General features: G+C 41.4%; 2 long non-coding RNA genes across 2 annotated transcripts; both read right to left on the bottom strand.

Moving 5' to 3' along the window:
* Positions 1 to 10513: 10513 nt before the first annotated feature.
* LOC146677083 (uncharacterized) lies at positions 10514 to 12500 on the bottom strand. The gene is made up of 3 exons (XR_014907384.1): positions 12400 to 12500; positions 12026 to 12258; positions 10514 to 10581 (listed from the first exon to the last, which is right to left on the bottom strand). It is a non-coding gene; the product is annotated as an uncharacterized LOC146677083 (long non-coding RNA).
* A 4771-nt stretch (positions 12501 to 17271) lies between these two features.
* On the bottom strand, positions 17272 to 19342 carry LOC146677082 (uncharacterized). Its single transcript, XR_014907383.1, has 3 exons — positions 18500 to 19342; positions 18303 to 18414; positions 17272 to 18222 (listed from the first exon to the last, which is right to left on the bottom strand). It is a non-coding gene; the product is annotated as an uncharacterized LOC146677082 (long non-coding RNA).
* Between the last annotated feature and the right edge of the window lie 5712 nt (positions 19343 to 25054).

The raw sequence follows: 25054 nt of genomic DNA, 5'->3' as shown, positions 1-25054 counted from the left end.
TTGGAAAAAATATATAAATTCACTAACAAAAACATTAAACATAAATATATAAAATGTAACTATTTACAGAGAGAATGGTAAATGGTAAATGGCCTGCATTTGTATAGCGCTTTTCTAGTCCCTAAGGACCCCAAAGCGCTTCACACTACATTCAGTCATTCACCCATTCACACACACATTCACACACTGGCGATGGCAAGCTACATTGTAGCTACAGCTGCCCTGGGGCGCACTGACAGAGGCGAGGCTGCCGGACACTGGCGCCACCGGGCCCTCTGACCACCACCAGAGAAAGGAATAAAAAGGAACCCAGCTTGGAGTGGAAGAGCCTCAGAAAAATAACAACATTGTTTCTGCCCTTGAGAGCCTGCTGCCTCATCAGAAAACTACTGATTGCTAGGGTCTAATGTTTCCAAATTTAACACAGCTGTGCTGTTTTCAAAAACTAATTTATACATTTGAAATTTCACGAATTCTCGTGTCTGAGGCGGCATGCTCTCCAGAGCAGGAACAAGGCCGAGGAGGAAATGCTCCGTTGGAGACTGGCGTGGCCTCTTCAGGGACTCCAGGATGGCCAGCTCCACCGCCGATGGACCGTCATGGGACCTGTCCCTCGACCGCCTTTGAGCTGTCCTCCTCTGTGGGCCTGTAAAACACAGCACAAAACAACACAAAGTAATGAGAAGGCTGCTACTAGATTTTCATTTTCAAAATTTAAAAAAAAAAATACAAAAAACAGGATATAAACAGATTGGTTGTAGATATTTAGTAAAGGTAATCACAAGGGAATCCAAGCGAGTAGTGATGGCCTGCTTGAAGCTGACGCTCCGAAGCGTGTGTCGAAAAAAACAACACACTGGTTCAGAAGCACTGTGTCGAGGCTTGCTTCGTTTGGCAAAAGTCACGTGACCAGTGACGTCCGAAGCTTCATTACGCACGTAACTGCTTCGGTACCTGATTCAAACGGATATAAGGAAGTGAATCATCCTCGGGATTCGTGGAGTGTGTTGATCGTGACAGATAGCGAAGAGGTGATCATTCCACTGACAGATATGGAGCCAGCGAGGAAGAGAGGACGTTCTGGCGTGTGGGAATATTTTGAGTTGATTTTGCTCAATTCATTTTATCTGCCGAAGTGAAAAACTTGAAATGTCCAAAATCATGTTTTCATAATGTAAATATCATTACAGCATATGACTTTAGGAACACTTCCATGTGAATTAAAGCTAATGAAGACTACAAAAATGTATTTGACACTATACGTACATTACATTGCTACACAGTTTAGAAAAGCATTTTGTTTATTGTTTTTAGGTGATAGTCTGCAGGACCCAGGAATACCTGCATATCTACCAACTTACAGTGTAGTCCCTGCACTCCACAGCCTCTTCTGTTCCATGCAAGTGGATTTTCTCCAGGGCAGGAGAAACTATTTCTAAGAAAAGAAACAGACTCAGCCAGCGCACAGTAACACTAATCCTCTTTTTAAATGTAAATAACAAAAGGGCTACCTGACATAGATCATGTTTTTACTTTGCAAGTTCTTGATTAGGGGTGGGTTTTGATTATTGCCTTTCTGATTACAATTCATGCTAAATTGAATAAAGTGATATTGATTCATTACAATCCTGTGTCGATTTGTAAATTAACGTTATTATGCCTGAAACGCCAGCATCTCAGGTTAAACCTCACAACATGTCGTCAAACACCATGCAGCTAAAACAGTAACTGGGAGCAGGTTTACGGATTCTGCATACAAACGTAAACACAGAGCGCGGACCCGACGCGTCAGAATCAGATTTTGGTGTGTCGTCGGGTCCGCGCTGTGTTTGCCTCTTTTTTCTTCGCTGGCTTCTGCAGCTGCAGGTTTCATAACTCTCTGTTTATATCTCTAATTAAGTCTCACATGTGTCAGCTTTCTTTTAATAGATACGAAATTATGGATATATACTGATAAATGACCAGAATTGTAATATTTCTGACTGAGGCAAAACTTTCCAGATTCCAATCAAATTGAATCGGATCCTGTATCGAATCAAAATGATTCTACAAATCAGTGACGATGCAGCTGTACTCAGCCCCCTAAGCATTTTCCCTTTCCAGTTCACAATCAATCCCACCCCTAGGTCAAAAATATGTATACGACAGTTGGTCTAATCTAATATTTTGTATGAACCTGTCCAGCTGTCCAGTGATTAAATGACAAGTAGATGGAGGCAGGACTTCACAGCAGGGGCATACTCCATAATGTGCTGTGCAGTCTCATATGTATATTATATATATTGCTCACTTATTGTATTTACCAACATCAAGGACTTATGAGCAAAGAAAGGCCACACCATAGTGCATGTTTAAATAGGGAAAGTTTATTGATCAAAATGTATTACGCAAATACGCATTACATTTTTTTTCAGCCCCCCAATCGAGAAAACAAAACCAATTACATGTTCAAAGCAACGGAATGGTGGCCCAATATCAGAGAGAACTCCACTCTTGAGTGAGCAGTGATGATTGAGCAGTCCGTTTTATTCTGCAGATTCAAGCTGCTCTTTAAAATTTTCGCCACCAGATGTCACCGGAGAGGACTGTGTTGAAAAGCTTCGAGTAATGAACCGTTTTTCAATACAAGCTTCAGTGCTTCGGAAAGCTTCATTTGGCCATCACTACAAGCGAGTAAAAAGCTATCAGTGCCTGATGTACATACCTGTGGGTGCAGCAGCAGGAGCGGAGGGACCAGGGACTGGGGAGCCAGGAAAAGCATGTGATGGACCGAGCAGTGAAGGAAACTTAGGCACAGGTTAAAGTCCAAAAAATGATTTTTTATTTAACCCAAAAAACATAATTGGTTAACTCATGCAAAAAGAATCAAAATCTTGGGCCCATAAAAGAGGTCAAACTAACAAAACTCTACTCAAAGTTGACAACACAACTGATAACTCACACAAACTGACCTAACTTAACGAGACAAAGGGGAAACTTAAATAGTGGCTGATCAGCCCACAAAAACAGGAAAAGGGGTAAAAACACACAAAACCTAACTAAACCAAACATAATGAACTCCAATTCCCCCCCATGGTCCTGAATTATGGCGTGAACCAATTTGTAGCCTTCCTTTAAAGCTCGCTCCGCCCCTTTTCCACCTCTTGGCTCCTTAATCAAGGGACTGGAACAGCTGCAACTAAGGTAACTCAGAAAACAAAAGATTAATCATACATAACAGTGTAAACTAAAATGTGCGCACTTATTTTAGAATGCAGTGTTATGTGGATATGTGAATGAATTCTAAACCAAAACCAGTTATTTATTGTTCTGTAAATAAATTCCTATATTTAAAGAAAGAAATGTGAATGCAATATTACTTATAAGCCTCTACACTAACATGGTGATATTACCACTGTGTGGCTGTAAGTGCAGCCATCACACACTCCCCCTCTTCAGATCTCTCCCTGGGACAGCGAGAGAGACAGTCTGCAGTGCAGTTATCCTTGCCGGGGATGTGGTTGATGGTGAACCGGAATGGCTGGATTGCAAGGTACCATCGCGTGATCCTTCCATTTGTGTCCTTCATTCTCTCTATCCATTGAAGAGCCTTGTGGTCTGTTTCCAATATGAACTCCCATCCGAGAAGATAATACCTAAAGGAGTCCAGGGCCCATTTGATGGCAAGTCCCTCCTTCTCGATGGTTGAGTATCGCACTTCCCTCGGAAACAGCTTTCGGCTGATGAAGGCCACTGGATGACGCTCTCCAGGCGGTCCCTGTAACAGAACAGCTCCCAATCCTCTCTCTGAGGCATCAGTCTGAAGAATGAAATTTCTCTCAAAATCAGGGCTGTGCAAGACTGGGCTCTTACTCAGAGATTGTCGTAGGTCCTGAAAAGCCATCTTAGCCTCCTCTGTCCAGGTGATCTTATTGGGACTTCGGGCACCAGTCAGATCCGTCAGAAGAGCTGCCCTGGCGGAGAAATGAGGGATAAACCGATGATAGAATCCTGCCATACCTAAAAATGATCTCAGCTGTTTTCTGGTCTCTGGCAAAGGACAGGATTCTATGGCGGTGACCTTATTGACTTGAGGTTTTATTACTCCATTTCCAATCACAAACCCAAGGTACTCAGTTTCAGCCTTGGCAATGGCACACTTAGCTGGATTAACAGTCAACCCTGCAGACTGAAGACGCCCCAATACCTTCTCCAGGTGTTTCAGGTGTTCTTCCCAGGTAGAACTGAAAATCACTATGTCATCAAGGTAGGCTGCAGCAAAATCAGACATGTCAGACAGTATCTGGTCCATCAGTCTCTGGAATGTTGCCGGGGCACCATGCAGTCCAAAGGGCATGACTTTAAACTGGAACAAGCCCCACGGGGTCCGGAAAGCAGTCAGCTCTTTTGAGCGCTTAGTCAGTGATACCTGCCAATAACCCTTGCAGAGGTCTATTGTTGTCAGGTATCTGGCCTTCCCAAGGCGCTCAACCATGTCATCAATGCGGGGAGTTGGATATGAATCAAATTGTGATATTGCATTCAGGTACCTGAAGTCTATGCAGAAACGGATACTGCCATCCTTCTTTGGCACCAGGACCACCGGGTGGCACCACTCGCTCTTCGAGGCTTCAATGATTCCTAGTGACAACATCAGGTCGATCTCCTCTTTCAACGGGATCAGTAGACGCTCAGGTATCCTGTAACTCATTCTCCTCACAGAAGCTCCATCTTTCAACACAATGTCATGTTCCACAATGTCCGTTCTACCAGGATTTTCACTGAACACATCTAATTTACACAGGTTTCTCACCTGAGCCTGTCTTTCCTCAGGAAGATGGTTTAGATCCAGGTCCTGAGGAGTGGGTTTTGGCAGATACTGATCATCCACTTCCTCCTCCTCCGAAACCTCCCGGATCAGAAAGACATCTGCTTTTGGTCTCTCCACCCATTCCTTAAGCAGGTTAATGTGCAGTATTCTGCTGGAGCGGGGCTGATCTGGAATAGCGACCTTATAGGTTGTTTGTCCAAGTTTCTTTTGGACCTCATATGGCCCTTGCCACTTTGCTAACAGCTTACTGTCATCACTTGGAAGAAGCACCAGCACCTTCTCACCAGGACTGAAGGATCTTTGCCGAGCTGACTGGTCGTACCAGGCCTTCTGGTGCTGCTGTGCTTCCGCTTTGTGGGCTTGGGCCAGCTCAGTCATCTTCTCCAACCGTTCCCGCATCTGGACAACATAAGAGACAACATTGACAGCCTGTGATCTTTCTTGGTCACCCTCCCAAGTCTCCCTTAGAAGAGACAAGGGGCCTCGTACCTCATGGCCATACAATAGTTCGAAAGGTGGAAAAACCTGTAGAAGCCTGGGGTACTTCTCTATATGCAAAGAGGAGGTAGGGCAGCCACTGATCCCAGTCTGTACCAGTTTCATTGACAAATTTGCGTAACATTTGTTTCAGAGTCTGATTGAAGCGCTCTGTTAGGCCATCTGTCTGAGGGTGGTATGGCGTTGTCCTCAGGCTCTTAATCCCAAGGAGCTGGTACACCTGCTTCAACAAAGTGGACATAAAGTTAGTGCCACGGTCAGTAAGAATCTCACGAGGAAAACCAACCCTTGAGAAGAACTGTATGAGACAGAGGGCGACTGCTTTGGCTTTTATTGATCTCAAAGGAAAGACCTCTGGATACTTTGTAGCGTAATCTGTCACAACCAGCATGTAACGGTTGCCTGCCTTGCTTCTTTCTAGAGGACCAACAATGTCCATCCCTAGCCGTTCAAATGGAGTGCTGATAATTGGTAGAGACTGGAGAGGAGCTCTGGAGGGGATTTTAAGAGAAGACTTCTGGCACTGAGGGCAGCTTTTACAGAACAGTGTCACATCCGAGCGCACACCAGGCCAATGAAAATATTTTCTAATGCGGGCCATGGTTTTGTGCTTTCCCAAGTGGCCAGCCCATGGAATGGAGTGTCCCAAGGAGAGCACCACCTTCTGGACTGCTCTAGGAACCACCAACTGCAATGCTGAACCCTGCTGACGATACAGAATGCCATCTTTCAGGAGAAACTCCCCCTTGCTGTTCAATTCTTGCTCAGTCCCTTGGCTCCTCTCTGCAGCTTTCTGGAACAAAGATGTTAGAGATGGATCGTCATGTTGCATTTCAATAATATTAACAGGGATTTTGAAACCCAAAGGTAACTCAGGCTCTATGCTAGGAGCTTCTCGAACAGCAGTATGTAGAAACTTCTCTTGCCTTCTCTGTCCACGTGACTTACGAGACTTCCCGGGTGCAGTCTCTATGTCCGCATCATAGAAGGGCAAGGCACAGAGTGGGTGTAGGGTCTCCTCTTTCTTCTTAGCTTGAGCTCCTGTTACTGCAACATTGCATGTATGCCTAGGATTCAGCAAGTCATACAACACAGGCAGATCTTGACCCAGCACTACTGGAAATGGCAGATTCTCTGCAACACCAATATTTAGAATATACGTTTGTCCTTGTACCTTGATGTACAGATCTGCTGTTGGATATGATCTCTCATCTCCATGAATGCAGCGAACAGGGATTGTCTCCACATTAACTTTATTTGCGGGTACAAAGTCTCGGTGCACAAGAGTCTGAGTACTTCCTGAGTCAACAAGGGCCTTTAATGGTTTCCCATCAACCTCAACTAATGTCATTTTGAAACCATTCTCAAACTCCACTTTAGGCTCCACACTTTGTCGGGGCACAAAACACATCTGAGTTATTTTTGTAGAATTCTTTGGGCACATAGGTTTTGTGTGGCCCTCCATCCCACACAAATAACAAATCACAGTCTTGGGTGGAGGTCTTGACGGCATATTAACAGACTGGCTCTTTGGAGGCTTACTCACCCCTGCTTTCTGGTAGTGAGGGACAGATTTTGAACCATCTCTCATTTTCCATGCTGTGTGGCTCCATGACTGTCCTTTTTTCCGTGCCGCCACAAACACATCAGCCAGCTCTGCAGCCGCCGCTGCAGAGTTTGGATTGCGTTCTTTAATCCATATCTGTAACTCAGGAGACAGCATTCTCAAGTATTGTTCTAAAATTAATATTTCACTAACCTCATGCACCGTTTTTCCTTTTGGCTTCACCCACTTCTCATATAACTCTTTCAATCTTGCATATAGTTCTTTTGGATTCTCATCAGGTTTTACCTCCAGTGAACGGAATCTCAGTCTATATGTCTCAGGATTAATGTCATATTTTTGAAGGATAGCTGCTTTCACTTTGTTATAGTCTAGAGAGTCATCCATATCCATATGAACATACGCACCTCTTGCTTTGCCAGTGAGTAAAGGAATCAGATGAAAAACCCAGTCCATTTTTTGCCACCGGCAAACTACAGCCATGCGTTCAAATGTTGTTAAAAATGTTCAATATCATCCTCCTCTGTCAATTTTTCCAGCCTCGGTTCATAAAAGCGAGACTGACCTGACTGAGGATGTATTTGCTTATTACTGGAGCCAGCACAGGGAGGATCCTCCTCTTCAAAGGACTCTACCTCTGGTTGTTCAGGTTCCTCCATTTGAGGCTCAGAGACCTCCATTTGAGGCTCAGGGACCGGGGAGGTACGAGCTTGCACTTCTACCTGCAACAGCTGAAACTGATGTTGCAGTGCTCTAAAGCGCTGTTCCTGGCAGGTAAACTCCTCCCTTCTTCTTGCTTCCTGGGCCTCCTGCTGACCCATATGAGAACGAAGCATGGAAATCAGTTCTGACATTGTCGGCTCCTTACCTTGGCTCTCAGTACTATCCACCCCTCCAGAGGCTCCATTTTCCTCTCCTCCTTCTACTTGCTCTACAACTCCAACTGGCTGGTTTTGACAATCTCCTTTTGCTCCTCTGCCACTCCTTCCCATTCTGTGCATGGCTTGATAAGTGAAGAGGGGAAAAAAGAGAAAAAAAATCCTGTGCCTTCAACTGCTGATCCCACTCCTGACACCACTTGTGATGGACCGAGCAGTGAAGGAAACTTAGGCACAGGTTAAAGTCCAAAAAATGATTTTTTATTTAACCCAAAAAACATAATTGGTAGTGATGGCCCGCTTGAAGCTGACGCTCCGGAGCTTGTGTCAAAAAAAACAACACACTGGTTCAGAAGCACTGTGTCGAGGCTTGCTTCGTTTGGCAAAAATCACGTGACCAGTGACGTCCGAAGCTTCATTACGCACGTAACTGCTTCGGTACCTGATTCAAACGGATATAAGGAAGTGAATCATCCATGGGATTCGTGGAGTGTGTTGATGGTGACAGATAGCGAAGAGGTGATCATTCCACTGACAGATATGGAGCCAGCGAGGAAGAGAGGATGTTCTGGCGTGTGGAGATATTTTGAGTTGATTTTGCTCAATTCATTTTATCTGCTGAAGTGAAAAACTTGAAATGTCCAAAATCATGTTTTCATAATGGAAATGCCATTACAGCATATGACTTTAGGAACACTTCCATGTGAATTAAAGCTAATGAAGACTACAAAAATGTATTTGACACTATACGTACATTACATTGCTACAGTTTAGAAAAGCATTTTGTTTATTGTTTTTAGGTGATAGTCTGCAGGACCCAGGAATACCTGCATATCTACCAGCTTGCAGTGCGGTTCCTGCACTCCACAGCCTCTTCTGTTCCATGCAAGTGGATTTTCTCCAGAGCAGGAGAAACTATTTCTAAGAAAGGAAAGAGACTCAGCCAGCACACAGTAACACTAATCCACTTTTTAACTGTAAATAACAAAAGGGCTACCTGACATAGATCATGTTTTTACTTTGCAAGTTCTTGATTAGGGGTGGGTTTTGATTATCGCTTTTCTGATTACAATCCATGCTAAATTGAATAAAGTGATATTGATTCATTAAAATCCCGTGTCGATTTGTAAATTAACGTTATTATGCCTGAAACGCCAGCATCTCAGGTTAAACCTCACAACATGTCGTCAAACACCATGCAGCTAAAACAGTAACTGGGAGCAGGTTTACGGATTCTGCATACAAACGTGAACACAGAGCGCGGACCTGACGCGTCAGAATCAGATTTTGGTGCTTCGTCGGGTCCGCGCTGTGTTTGCCTCTTTTTTTCCCGCTGGCTTCTGCAGCTGCAGGTTTCATAACTCTCTGTTTACATCTCTAATTAAGTCTCACATGTGTCAGCTTTCTTTTAATAGATACGAAATTATGGATATATACTGATACATGACCAGAATTGTAATATTTCTGACTGAGGCAAAACTTTCCAGATTCCAATCAAATTGAATCGGATCCTGTATCGAATCAAAATGATTCTACAAATCAGTAACGATGCAGCCGTACTCAGCCCCCTAAGCATTTTCCCTTTCCAGTTCACAATCAATCCCACCCCTAGGTCAAAAATATGTATAGGACAATTGGCCTAATCTAATATTTTATATGAACCTGTCCAGCTGTCCAGTGATTAAATGACAAGTAGATGGAGGCAGGACTTCACAGCAGGGGCATACTCCATAATGTGCTGTGCGTTATCATATGTATAATGTATATATTGCTCACTTATTGTATTTACCAACATCAAGGAGTTATGAGCAAAGAAAGGCCACACCATAGTGCATGTTTAAATAGGGAAAGTTTATTGATCAAAATGTATTACGCAAATACGCATTACATTTTTTTCAGCCCCCCAATCGAGAAGACAAAACCAATTACATGTTCAAAGCAACGGAACGGTGGACCAATATCGGAGAGAACTCCACTCTTGAGTGAGCAGTGATGATTGAGCAGTCCGTTTTATTTTGCAGATTCAAGCTGCTCTTCAAAATATTCGCCACCAGATGTCACCGGAGAGGACTGTGTTGAAAAGCTTCGAGTAATGAACCATTTTTCAATACAAGCTTCAGTGCTTCGGAAAGCTTCATTTGGCCATCACTAATAATTGGTTAACTCATGCAAAAAGAATCAAAATCTTGGGCCCATAAAAGAGGTCAAACTAACAAAACTCTACTCAAAGTTGACAACACAACTGATAACTCACACAAACTGACCTAACTTAACGAGACAAAGGGGAAACTTAAATAGTGGCTGATCAGCCCACAACAACAGGAAAAGGGGTAAAAACACACAAAACCTAACTAAACCAAACATAATGAACTCCAATTCCCCCCCATGGTCCTGAATTATGGCGTGAACCAATTTGTAGCCTTCCTTTAAAGCTCGCTCCGCCCCTTTTCCACCTCTTGGCTCCTTAATCAAGGGACTGGAACAGCTGCAACTAAGGTAACTCAGAAAACAAAAGATTAATCATACATAACAGTGTAAACTAAAATGTGCGCACTTATTTTAGAATGCAGTGTTATGTGGATATGTGAATGAATTCTAAACCAAAACCAGTTATTTATTGTTCTGTAAATAAATTCCTATATTTAAAGAAAGAAATGTGAATGCAATATTACTTATAAGCCTCTACACTAACATGGTGATATTACCACTGTGTGGCTGTAAGTGCAGCCATCACAACATACCTGTGGGTGCAGCAGCAGGAGCGGAGGGACCAGGGACTGGGGAGCCAGGAAAAGCAACAGGTGATGGCTGTGGTGCATAATCAGTTGACTCTATCAAGACAATATTAAATGTTAACAGGTTGAAAACAATAGTCATAGAGAAATTATATACAGTGGTCTCTCATTTATTCCAGCACATGAACAGTAGTCGCAGTTCTCACAAGTTGATTCTCAAAGTTCAAACCTTTGTCGATTTTAAAACGTAAAAGTATTATTATGCCGCGCTTTTTCTCCTTCTGCGGTGCCACTTTCGTGCGCCTTTTTCCCTCAGGTGTGTATTTCCGAATGAGGTTCATAGTTATGAGTGTTTTTGTGCTGTCTTTTCTATTGGACGTGATGGTTATCAAAACCAAACATGATAAGTTTGGCAAGCGCAGGAGACACGACACGGAGGAGATTTGTCAATCAGGCTGCAGAATGCAATGCACATTGTTGAAAGCTGTACGGTGCAATAAAAAAAATCAGCGAAAAGGCGAGGCAGTGACAGATGAACAGTGGGACCACTGTATACTGTTTATTAATAAACAAAATATATTCCTATATGACAACACGCATAAATTAACTGCCTACATTAACCCTTTAAGACCTACCATAGAACCAAGTCCGCCAGAGCTTATATTATATTTTTACATGCTGTGGAGCCATTTTTGGGAGCATTTCAAGTTGATATACATCAATACAACCATTATAGCCCAGATTTTAATAATATGTCTGCATTAAGTGCATAGTAATTACATAAATTGCAAAAAAGCGCAATAAACTACAAAAAAATTGAAAATCGTTTTTGTTTTTTTAACATACATTGCTAGTTACAGAAATTTAAGAGGCTTATCCCTCAAAATTGTAAATACAAAAAAGTTGCACAAACTAGTTTCCCACCACAGGAAATTTATTTTAAGTGTCTTCATAGTTTTATTTTTGAAATACACCAATTTTCATATACTGCAAGAAAAACGAAAATAAATATTATAATGCAAATTTGCAAAATAACAGCATATGCATCAAAATAAACTATTTCCAGCAGTGCAATATGAGTCCTAAGCATCCCAGAAACGACACAGAAAGTCATAAAGTCAAACATAACTTTTAAAAACACAAGTATAGACTCATAAGGCCCCAATGGTAAAAAAAAACTACATTTCCGCAAAATGACGTCACGTCCGGTTTCGGGAAGGTCATGGCGGACATGCGATAGTTCACGCCGATGGACGTAGGAAGTGTTATGAACAGCTACTCGGATCGGCAAAGCGTGTTTCTGGAATATTATGTTTTTGTTGCTGCAAGTGCTTTTTATGCAGTTTTTGCAAAGCTATATGTGGAAGGAAACTGTGACCTAGGACAAGCTGATGGCATAAGATGTAAGTACAACTCCTCCGGTTTCATATGCAAAAAAAATTATTGCGCTAGCTTACGTGGTTGCAGTGCTACCGGGATTTAAAAATAGTTAAGCAAAATGGAGCATGTCCGCTCCGACCGGCTCTAAAGGTAAACATACCTTCTGACTGACACTCCCCTGCTGCCTCTCTGGGCTGTCCCTGGTCCTCGGGGGGGAAGTTCTCCACAGTCCGCACCATATTGCCGCTTGTCTCCCGCGGGGCGAGGAAAGGGTCCAGAAACCCCATGACCACGAAGAACTTCCATCTCTTACCCGATCCTGCTGCATCCTACTCCTCTTCTCCTTATTATATGTGTCCCTGAGGCTCTTCCACTTTCTCCTGCAGATGTCCTCTGAATAAACACATTATCTTGTTAGCAGAAAGGTATTTGTACATCAGTGGGAAAATAGCGGGACAGTAGGCGAGCTTGCTAACTTTTGCGTGGCTTCATCGGGTCAGTCTGAAAATTCAAAAGAAGAATGAATGAAATTACCAGGTTGCCCGATCTCCTCACTTATGTGCCTCCAAGCTAGGTCCTTTTTATTCCTGTCTCAGTAGAAGTAGCAGCTAGCATCATATAGCTCTGGATGATTAGCCACGACACTGATGAGCTTTTCCTCCATGTGACAAAGTGGCTAGGACAGAATTCATTTGCCATTTGTCACTTGCATATATTATTATTTTGTGTTCTGTTATCCTATAGTCTATCATAATGCTTTAATGTAAACACAGTAGTGATGTGTCGGTCGTGAACAAAAAGGCTCTTAGAGCCGGATCTTCGATGTGAGCCGGCTCCTTATCACGAGCCGTGGGTTGTTGTTGTTTTTTTTTTCTCTCACTCTCTCTCTCGCACTTTTTTTTCGCTTCACTCCGCATGTACTCCCTTGTGCTTTGCGCTGGGAAGGGGGGGGGTGTAGTTACACTCGCAGTAGCACAGGAACAGGAGGGGAGGGAGGGAGAGACGGAGAAAGAAGGCCAGGGACAACAACTCACATTAGAAAGGTATAGTAATCATCGACAACTATTTTCAGTTGCGGATGATTCAGAAAGTTTATTCATGCTGGCCTATATGACAGAGAATATGCATCTTCTTTTTGTTTTCATATTTAAATTTATATTTAATTGTGTTGTGGTTTGCAGTGTTTTGTGTGGTTTCACTTTAAATTTGTTTAAAAGGAAAAAGCTGAAAATTTAAATAGTTAAAAGTTGAAATGTAAAAATATTATTTTTTGTATTATATGATTTATTACATTTTATGTGGAGTGAATAAATAAAAGTATATTTACGGTGGCCCCTAGAGACAAAGCACGTACAAACTCCAAAACACGTAAAAACTCCAAAACACATACAAAAGACAACAGAAGTGCTCCAGAATGCTAGGCGCAGTGTTGAGCTTTTGTTACCTAGTGGCTACACAAGCCAGCAAGTACCAACGATCGGATTTGGTGTGTGGTAGTAACAGGTAAATGAACATTTTTGTTTAATTATTTGAATGTATATGAGTGCTTGTGTATGAGTACACAAACCATACACATATGCTTTCAATTGTGTAATTTAAGTGATCTAGGTAGCTCTGTTTTGGAAGTTCAGTTAACGCTAGAAATGTGTTTTGGAGTTTGTATGTGTTTTGTCTCTAGGGGCCACCGCATATATTTATATATAAACATATATAAATAAAAACACTTTTTTTTACATTAGTAATTCCTTTTGTGCATAATTTTATATTATTGTTAATAATAAATTAATTAAAGCAACAAAACAACCTGAAGAGCCGGTTGGGAGCCGAAAGAGCCGGCTCTTTTTAATGAGCCGAGCCGAAAGAGCCGGTTCTCTAAAAAGAGCCGGAAATCCCATCACTATAACACAGCACATGTAACCTTGGCTCTACATACTATCCCGGGTCTGTTTGTGGTAGCATTGGTCATATTCATTTCATCTGTGCAAATGTACTTAAAGCTAAATGTCACTTCATCATTAATTGATTTGGATCTTTCATTTGTTTATGTAGTTTGGTTATACTTACCATTGTCTGTTCCTTTGAGCAGGTCCTATGTGTAAAACAGGTATGTGGGAAGGGCCGCCCCAATACTTCCTGATTTTATAGGATATGATGTCACTGATCATGTCAATTGGGTGTAACCAAATGAAGGGGTATTTCTTTTGTGTAAAATTGTTTATTTCATTTAAAATAACCTCATGAGTCAGAGTAAGTGAAGAGATTGACTTTTCAAACTGTTTAGTTGGGTGAATGAGTTTGTTAAGTGGAAAAATGATTTTATTCCTGTTTCTTTGTCTAGACTGTGTTATTTAGTCTACCCTGTTTTCCCAATGGTAGAAGTTAATGAGATCCAGGTGTGAGTGGAATTCTATATAAAGCAGGTGAAATTTTGACTGACAGGTTCTTATGTTTTTGTGACACAAATTGTTGAAAGGTGACGCCAGAAAATAAAGAACACTTAAAAGAAACTTGAACAGTCTGCAGATGCTGTCTTCCTATCACTTTCCATGCTGCTTTTGTTACGCTACTTCACACTCCATACTGAATAAAGAATGAAGGGCTTTGGCTGGATCTTTGACCTAGGTCAGAGCCACGTCACCAGGCTCCTGATTGGTTGTCGCGGCGCGAATTGACGCTGGAGTTCAGATTTTTCCAACTCGAGTGGTAGACGCGAAATGCGCGTATGCACAAAATGCAACACAAAAACTGATGCGCGTGGTTTCATTCGTGAGTCAAACGCGCCAGATGCGCTGCTGTGACGCGCGTTTTTGTGACGTAAATCTGCTTCCGAATTTTCGCGGGTCATCACGCCTCTACATTAACTTTACATGTAAACCTGACGCTCTGGCCGCGTCTATCGCGTTTGGTGTGAACAGAATGTTTGAACAAGAGTGCTGTCTCACATTTTGTCAGATCTAAGAAACATAATGTATCTAATTTTTATTGTAGTATTACCTGGGGAACATGCCCCAATCGCATCAAAAGCATCAATTAATGTATTTGGTTTTCACCAAACACATTAATTGAATTGATGAAAGCATGAAGTTTACCATAGAGGATACTAAGGAAAATATGTGAATTTTCCTGGACTGCGTGGTTACTAATGAGGAAGGAAGCCTCAACAATGAAGTTTACTGGAAATCCACACACAGACCAGTACTTACTCTTTGACTGCCACCACCCGATGGAACACAACTTGCGGAGATCAGAACCCTACACCATCAGAGAGAGAATGTTCCCTCAAAGGCAGAAGGGGAAAAAAGGAATACTCACATGTAAAGGAACCTCTTAAAACATGTGAATATCCCAACTGAATCTTCATCAAACCAGATGCAAAGGAAATAATGCCAGACACCAACTAGGTAGAAACAGAAATACAACAGAACAACATTGCTCTCTTTTATGTGGTAGGTTTGTCAGAGATGTCTGACAAAATCTGCTTCATTTGCTATGTTTGTTGTTGTTATTGCTTGTGTGCAGTGTCCTTGAGTGTTTTGAAAGCCGCTTTCTTAAATCAAATTTATTATTATTATTTATTTCTACAACAAAACTCCCAAACACAAGCTAAACAATATAGTGTAGGAGTATAGGAGAACCCAAACAGCCACGCCTGAAAGCTCACATGGCACAACAGAGAAGAACCACCTCAACAGGACTGCGTCTAAAGTTAAAAGGGCACTATATCAAGGATGTCATCAAGGTCCACCGTGAACAACCGCTATTGAATAGAGGTGGAAGTTTACAACACCACCTACAATGCAGTCAGTAGGCCACCTAATGGATGGGGTTCTTAGTCCCAGGTGATGGTAATGACATCTTTTTTTGTTTTTTTGCATTTTGGCTCATGTGATGACTCACATAATCAATAGTTGGTCAATGGACAAAAGACTCTTGGATGAGAGGTGAGTTAATTTCACAAACGTACACAGACACAATTAAAAAAAATCAAATAAAACGCACTCTACTCTGAATAACATGCATTAATTAGTATCACCATGTAAAGAGCAGGATGCATTGTATGAATGAACAAACAGAATAACTGATATTGTTTTTCCAAGAAAGCTGAAACTCTTTTGCAGTTAATCTCCATGCATAAAGTGACACACTACATCGAACATGTGTACAGCTCAGAATTTGGTATTGAGCTGCCAAGAACTTACAGTTTGCAATTAATTCTAATAATAATCCCAACCTTCAGCACATGGGAAAAAGACAAAGATTATGGGCTCAGATTGTGGTCATAAATGTTTTGTACTTTGTGTGTGTGTAAAAAAGATTTGTGTGTGGATTTAGCCAAAAAATACGTGTGAAACTCTGCACTCAAGTTTCAAGTTACAAGTACGAATTTTGACCCTATTTTTCTTCCTTTCATCTGATTGGCCAATGTCATGTCAATTTAACTATCCAATCAGAGAACAGATGGGTTTGGCTGTTGGAGGGGTGCTTTTTTGAACTGCAGGGCCCTGTTTCAGGAAGCCGGTTTGGAAAACTCAGAGTGAAAAACGACACTCACGGTTGAGTAACCCCGAACTGTCCAACTCGGAATATTCCGTTTCAGAAAGGCTGATAACAATTAGTTCAGTCAACGCGGAGTTGCTTTAACCCCAAGTGAAGCGCGCGGACGAGGATACATAAAGCCCTGATAAGCGGAGCACAGATTAAGCGAGTCACCATGGAGACGGAGGGAAAGAAGGCGCGGTCAATGTATTTCACAGCGCTTGAGGCCGAAATTCTGATGGCAGCATATGCCGATAACATGCAAATTCCGCGGAAAAAAGTAACACAGCCACAGCTGCAAAAGCATGCATGGCAAAACATAGCCGACAGAGTCAATGCGTGAGTGTTAATTTAAACATTGATCGAGGGATTTCCACCCATTTAACACGTTATTTTATCATATGTTATTTTATTTGTTATTTTATACATTTTATTTTGTGATGTGATGTGAGCGCAGGTGCAACCCAACAGGCCCCAAACGTGCCTGGCAGCAAGTAAAAATGAAATATAAAAATATAGTCCAAACAGGTAAGGTGTAATTGTATTATGAGCCATAGTGCTTGGTCTGTTTGTCCGATGTAAATCAATTGCAGTTAGAGGCTACATTAATTTTCTTTCTGTAAGCACTTATTGAAATTATCTGAGCACATTACAAGTACATATTTGCTTACTCTGTATGCTCAAATGTGGCCCGTTATAGCCAACAGAAAAAAAGCGGAGGCCCGAAAAACAGGTGGGGGTCCTCCACCACCACCACTCACAGAGGCTGAGCAGTTGGCCCTCAGCCAAAACAGTGGGCGCCCTGTGGCCGAAGGCATCTCTGCGGGGACATCCTCTGAGGCAATAACCCCGCAAGACACAAGTGCCTACATAAGGGGTAAATTCAAAATAATACATGATGTGCATACATCCTTTCTTCACAGTCACCTTTGCAGTGCTACTCATTCATTTGATAAACTCTTTACCATAATGGATTATTTTGTAGTGAAGTTATTTTCCGACTGATTTTGCCTTCCCTCAGCCTTGGTTGTCTTTGAGAGCATAATGACAATGAAGTGTAAGGTGCTTGGTATGTTTGTTAATTGCCATTTGGTCCCTTGTAAGTTATAAGTGACCTGTATAAACCTCATATTCTATCAGTTGATGGTGATGGTGTACTGCATCTGGTGCAGCCTCCTGTTGAGCCAGACCAACATGCAGTTGTGAGTAATACTCCACAGATTATATGAGTTTACAGTAGAACAGCAATGTTGTTTATTTCTTTACTACAGGAAAATAATGAAGAAACATTGACAGCTGTTACAGAGGAGGAAGCAACAGAGACACTTTATGAGGTTTACATCTTTTAATACTTTGTGTACAGGAAACACAGGCGACCAATAAAGCCAGTTGAACAAAAAATCTGTTTATTCTTCTTTCAACATGTTGAGGTGATGGGTCAAAGGAAATGATTGTGACATATGGTGTCTCTGACTGCTCTTCCATCTTGTATGTCCGTGGGAGGGTCAGGATGTTCATGGTTTGGATCACTGCTGATGTTTGGTTCAGAAGGACAGTGTTCTCCTCTAATTGTGGCAATGTTGTGAAGAATCACACATGCCACAATAATGTCACATGCCCTTTCTGGGGTGACCCTGAGTCTTTGCAGGCACTGGAACCGGGCCTTAAGCATTCCGATAGTCATTTCAATTCTGGCTCTTGTCCTGCAATTAGCCAGATTATATCGCTGCTGTGGGCCCGGTTCAGGGTCAGGGTAAGGGGTAAGCAAATAGGGTAAACATGGATACCCCCTATCACCAAGCAAGTAGCCAGTGAACTCTCCTAAGACAGAAGGATACACTTCAGTTCAAATGTCCCTGAAGCAATTGGTCTTTATATATTTTAAAGTATTCTCAACTCACCATGTCCAAATTTTGTGCTCAGTGTACATTCACGGAATATTTGTGAGTCATGGACAGAGCCTGGCCACTTGGCTTCCACATTTGTGATAATGTTGGCAGCATCACATATGATCTTCACAGTGCAGAGAACACAAATTAGCATCCATTACTATAATGAAATAATTTGTTAGTTTGACATGCTACAGGGAACTATGTACCTGTACATTAATGCTGTGGAAAGACTTCCTGTTCACATAGTCTCCTTCATTTACTGAAGGAGCAATGATTGGAATGTGAGTGCCATCTGTATAGCCAATCACGCCTGGGAACCCTGAAAATAAATGTAAAATTTAAGTAGTAGTCCAAGTATCACCACATCATAAATTAAGTTTTGTTCATCCTGATACCTGCAATTTTGTGGCATCCCTCTTTGATGAATCGTGTGGGTCTATGACCGGGGAACACCACAGACGAGTACAGGAGACGTTTCAGTGCAACTGTAACATTCCTGACTGCCCGACAGACGGTAGCCTTGGAAATGTGCTCAGCGTCACCAATATTATACAGAAAGCTCCCGTTTGCAAGAAACCGAAGTGCAATACAAATAATATGCAATGAACTGAGAGCATGTCCGCGATGTGTCACATGCGTAATATATGGCCTGAGGATGTTATCCAAATAACTTATAGATTGTGCTGAGAAACGGTAACGTTCGCACAGAAAATCATCAGGAAATGATAAAATGTCCAAACGCGCTCTGATCACTCTCTCCCAGCGGAGAGCTCTGCGGAGAATTTGGGCTTCACGATCTACTGGCTCTTCAAGGAAGGGGCACGCCATGTCCGACACTTCCTACTGTCAGGTTTCCGACAAAGGGGCGGAGACAGTCAGGGTTAGTTGTAGTAAACCTGCTAGGGGGCAGGTTAGCTTCACGGAGTGTGTCGTCATAGTGACTCACTCAGGCTGCAGCTGAACTCGCTTTGTGAAACCGAAAACCCAGAGTTTTCGTTAACTCAGGGTATACTTACTCAGTTTTTCCACTAAACCGGCTTCCTGAAACAGGGCCCAGGTCCTTGAGGAGTAAAAACATGTATCGCTAATTCATAACAAAGAAGGCATTGTAACTAGCCCCACTAGTGTCATTTCAAATGTGAAATGTTTTTACTCCTCAAGGACCTGCAGTTCAAAAAAGCACCCCTCCAAATTATTATTAAAATCCTTCAAAATTCTGCCAACCCAAACATGAGGCACTACCTGCTGTGGTGACCTCTTGTGAATAATTGAGAAGCTAAAAGTCATTTAAATGTAGTATATCTGCATTTAAGACTGTTGAATTCTAAGATTCCCTTCATCTAATTAGTATGTTAATGAATGTTATGGGGCCAAATCAGTGCACTCTTAGAAGTAGAGGTACAGTAAAAGTCTATTTCTTTCCCAATTACTGGGCCTCATGGTCATTTTTAGCACATTTCACAAACAGTAAAAGGTCTGTATTTGTACAGATTCTTCAAGTTTTTAAGATGCAATATTAGAAGATATTTTCATTTTGTATTTGGATGGAAAAAAGTAAAATGTGAATTTTCTTCATACATTTTAAGATGTGGTGTGTTTTGGGAGCCTGAGATGTTCCGAGAGAGATGGAGTCTAAGGCTACGTCCACATGTACACGGGCATTTTTAAAAACGAAGATTTTCTGTTTTCGTTTAGAAAAAAAATCCCATAAAAGCCAAAAACGAAGGAAAAATGCTGCTAGGAACATGCCAAAGCAGCAGGTGGCGCTATATTCCTATATTCCGTGTAGAAATGTCGGCCAATCAGAAGTCAATAAACCTGGGCGGGAAAGAGTAAACAAAGATGGCACATAGAAGCAGAACTGAGTCGTATGTGTGGAGAGACAGTAACTGTGTGTGTATATGTAAGCATTTAAACACTGCAGAGAGAAAAATTAACAGTAACATATTTTGTCTACGTCCGCCATTGTAGAAATTCATTTCACCGAAACAATAACGTGGCGCACAGTGTGACGTCAAAAAATGTGCACACCTTTGACGCTGCGTTTTCTCCGTTTACCTCGTCCACACGTAAACGCAAAAACTGAGTTTTTGAAAATATCCACCCTGGCAGGAGTTTTTAAAAATCTCAGTTTTCAGTGACCGAAAACGCAGTTTATGTGTGGACAAAAGGCGCAAAGGCATAGAAAAATCTGCGTTTTCAAAAATACCCGGGTACGTGTGGACATAGCCTAAGACCTGACCTGACACATAGACAAACAGGCACACACAGACACAAACGCTTATGCACACACTCTAAACATGAGTGCTGAGTATAGAAATACTAAGCACTCGCCTAACATGGAGAGTATAGAAATACTCAGCACTCGCCCAACATGGAGACAAAGAGAAATGAACACTGTACACACACTTACAGGGCAATTGGCCCCAGACTCAGGAGATGGTTCCCTTTACTCTGGGGTGGAGATGAGCAGACTGGCCCCGGGTCTTTAACATTCCTGCAGTTTAAGTAATTGGTGTGTGTCATTTGGCTTTGAATAATATTGCCTACAGGAAACTGAATTTGTCCTAACACAGAACGCTGTGGAACTCCACAATTAACTTTTGTGAACTGAGCAATAAATCAGATAAAAAAATCAGAGACACTAGATAAAAACTCTAAGAAAGGGCCAGATGGATTATAGATGACCACAAATGCCAGAGACTTCTGTTTATGGCTACACTTCTCCCTCAACATCACCCAGCCTGCCTGTTTTTTCCAATTGCTTAGGGCAAAGTCTTGGGGGAAAGCTCACGGTGGCTTTGCTACCTTTGGCCGGACTGACTACAGGGGCCTGGCTAGCTACAGGATTTTCTAGGGTCTGGAGACAGGTCTCCATTTCACTAATCCTGGCCTCCAGAGCTGTAAACAGGCTACATCTACTACAAGTATCTTTAGTAGTAAAGGAGGCTGAGGCTGAGCTAAACAATTGACGCGCTGAGCAGGAAAATGTGGGACAGACAGGTAAAAAAGCCATGGTGCTAGTGACTTGGCTATGAGCTAAGCTAAGCTAGCAATTCCCAAAAGACAAAAAGAATGAATATTATGAATGTAATTAGCAGGAAAATGTAAGTTCTTATCTAAAGGGTTTTAGTGAACAAAACACCACTGTGCCTCATTGGAAAAGAGAGTGGAATAGTGGCAAAAAACATACCTTTTCCTATTTTTAGACAAATTAGACATATTTTTCTAATTTTAAGGTGCAGAATTGTTGCCAAAGTTTTAAGATGGTCTTGAGTTTAAAAACACAAAAATACGAATATTCTTTGTCAAGCTTAGAACAGTGTTCCGACCCAGGAAGCCATTGTTCCTTTAAAGGTACAATAAGGTAACATATTTTCTGAGAGTGCAGTGTATTTGGGATATAACTGAGGATTTATTATAATTCCCAGTATCTCCAGCACCTTTACCTTACTATTCAGTTTGGGATTCATTGGTATAAAACCTTCCATTCCTCAGATTCCCCAAATCATATTGAAGAGACGGCACACGTCATACCAATATGATATGTGCCCTCAAATGTAATGGAATCTGATTTATTTCCCCCCACACAATAAAAAATGTCACACAGAGAGTTGCTTTTTCTTCCTGCCAAAAACACTCCCTGCCTATATTGGATAATTTCCGCAGGATGTCATGCCACTGAATTCCCAGACCAGCTTGCTATTATCGGGGGTTTGAGTGCTGGACGGATCGGAAGGAAACGCTTCATCAAATGTGACCCACTTAGCTGCTGGAGAGGCACCAAAGGACCACCGTGGCAATTATTTAAACCTCTGCTTTATTATTCATAATTAGCAGACACTGTACAAAGTCTGAATGTGTGTGTATGTGTGAGAGCCTGTGTGTCTGATAAAGCCCTCCTGATAACATGCCACCTCTATGCAGGAAAAATAATAGAGCAGAACAATTTGTATGCATAGCTGAGAGTAAAAAAAAAGAAGTGTGTGCACATTTTTAATGTTGGACACAAATGTGTAGAATATGCTTTATAAATTTCAGTTCATAATTTCTATGTTTCCCTTTTGTAAACATATACACTACCAGTGAAAAGTTTGGACAAAACTTCTCATTTAATAGTTTTCTTTAGTTTTACTACTTTCTACATTGTAGATACATACTGAAGACATCAAATACATGAAGCAAGATACAATGAATTATGTACCAAATTGAAAATTGAACACTGAATGTGTTTTATATTTTATATTCCTGAAAGGAGCCACCTTTGCTTTGTTGACAGTGCTACAAACTCTTGGCCTTCTCTTAATGAGCTTCATGATGTTGTCACCTTAAATGGTTTCACTTCACAGGTAGGCCTCATCAGGGTTCATTTGTGGAATTTCTTGCCTTCTTCATGGGGTTGGGACTATCAGTTGTGTTGTGCAGAAGTCAGGTTGGTACACAGCTGACAGCCGTATTTGACCACTGTTAGAATTCATATTATGGCAAGAACCAATCAGCTAAGTAAAGAGAAACCTCAGTCCATCATTACTTTAAGACAGTGGCGTCGTTAGGCTTATTTTAGGGGTGCTGAAGCCTCCCTAAAATATTCTTAAGCTTTTTTTTTTTTCTACTTATTCGATTTTTTTATTTTATTTTACAGAACTTGCAGACAAATTCAATATAAAGATGCAGGAATATGAGTTTAAAGAAATAATAATATAAACCTGTCGCTATTCACATAAATATGATCATAACTCGCTTGGTCCCTTTCACTTTACACTGTTAAGGTAGCGTCAGTGCTTCGTTATCCAATCCGTTCCAGTTGTTCACAGGGGACATCCACATTACCGAAAATCCAGTCCTCGTTTTCACTGCTACTTTACACTCCGCTTGTATACACCTGCGGACACACTAGCGTAAATGCGGCAAACAGCAAGAAATCATGGATATACGCAAGTTTTTCAAGAAAGTAAGTCTTCATCGCTGGCTGGTAGTAACAATTAGTTAGCTCCAGCTAACAGCAGAGAGTCCCATGTAATTAATGAACCAGGTGCTCCCATTTTGATAAATAAAAACCTGGCTAGCGCACTAAGTTAAATTGTTAGCATAATGTTAATTTCTGTCACTCGTTTTAGCTCTGAAAAATTGAGCTGAGCTCATTCATGTCACGGCGAGTGGGATGAGCCGTGTGGAGGAAATGAAGGAGGATCCAAACGCAGGCAGTAGTGGAGAAGTGAGGGTGGTTTATTAAGCACAAAATAAGGACAAACAGCAAATGGAGCTCAAACTAAACTATACTGAGAAACAACTAAACTGTAGCGCAGAAACCAGAACATGAAGCAGGGCGAGCAGAGACAGACAATGGTAGACAGCAGGGTGAACACACGGGTGAGACATGGTAGATACACAGACGGACCAGCAACTACAATGATGGAGGACACGACTTAAATACACACAGAGAAACACGGGAATTACACACAGGTGGTGGACACAGCTGGGAACAATCAGTAAGATGAGGCAGAGGTAAAACTGGACACACTCACATGAGACACAGACCTTCACAATAAAACATCACACGCAGGCTCGACATCGAGAGACAGACAGGAAATGACACATCAACTAAACCCACATCTTAAACCCAGATAAACAGAAACATGGAACTCTAATAATAGACATCATAATCATCATCATTAACACAACAAGAGAACAAGAAAACAATCCCTGATGCAAAATTACACCAAAACATAATAAACTCAAAATACTGGGTCCCACGGACCCAGAACCGTGACAATTCAGGTATGGTTATCATCAGTGGAAATAATAATAATCACTCCTCCATCCCCATTAACCTGTAGGAGTCAGGGCAGAGGATCACAGAGAGGGAGAGGGGAGAGACCCCTGCTGGAGAGGTGAGTCAAAGATTTCACAGGATGGAGTCATTTGTGATGCAGATAGTCTGATTAGAATTTTATGGAACTCAATATGGATATGAAATATGAAACATTTCAGTCACGGTACAACATATAAGACCTGTTTAACTTGAGCTTTTATTTAGGAGAGTCAAGGTTAGAAAGTGGAGAGAGCAAAGATATATATATTTATATATATATATATATATATATATATATATATATATATATATAACAAGTCAAATTAGCCTGACTCACATATTTTTGAGGGTTCTATTTTAATATTACTTCAATTCAAGTAATTTAGTAATATTTTTCAGGGCTTTAAATTGCAACCATTTTAGTCACATGCGTGCTCAAAATGTAATGTTTGTAACTTCAAAATATTTGGGAGCAACAAATTACTGTGGCGTGTGAGCAGAAGTCATGATACTAGCAATTTACATTACAATTCTGTATGTTTTAATGTATCTTGAAGGGTGAGGCAGAAGGAGAAAAAAAAGGTCAAAAGAATCAGAATCAGAAACTTTATTGTCATTGTCATGAGAACAACGAAATTAAGAATGGTCCCCGATCATTGCATCATCCCTAGCAATATCAAAATATAAATAAAACAATAAAATTCAATAAATAAAATAGATAGAATACTTAAAATACTAATAAGATATAACAGTAAAACATTCACATACATTCCCACACACATGCTTCAGACCGTGCATAGATTAACACAAGAGTGGCGTGATGGACATTTTTTTGTAGTATTCAGATGTGTTATTGCAGTTGGATAACAGCTGTGTTTGAGTCTATTAGTCCTTGCTCTGATTGCCCTGTACCGTCTGCCTGAGGGCAACAGTTCGAACAGGGAGTGGC

Source organism: Rhamphochromis longiceps, linkage group LG2 (assembly GCF_057381845.1).
Source record: "Rhamphochromis longiceps isolate RC_006_pf linkage group LG2, R_longiceps_female_GT1.1, whole genome shotgun sequence".
NCBI lineage: Eukaryota > Metazoa > Chordata > Actinopteri > Cichliformes > Cichlidae > Rhamphochromis > Rhamphochromis longiceps.
Note: the sequence above shows the minus strand (reverse complement) of the source record. Positions and strands in the feature narration are given on the sequence as shown.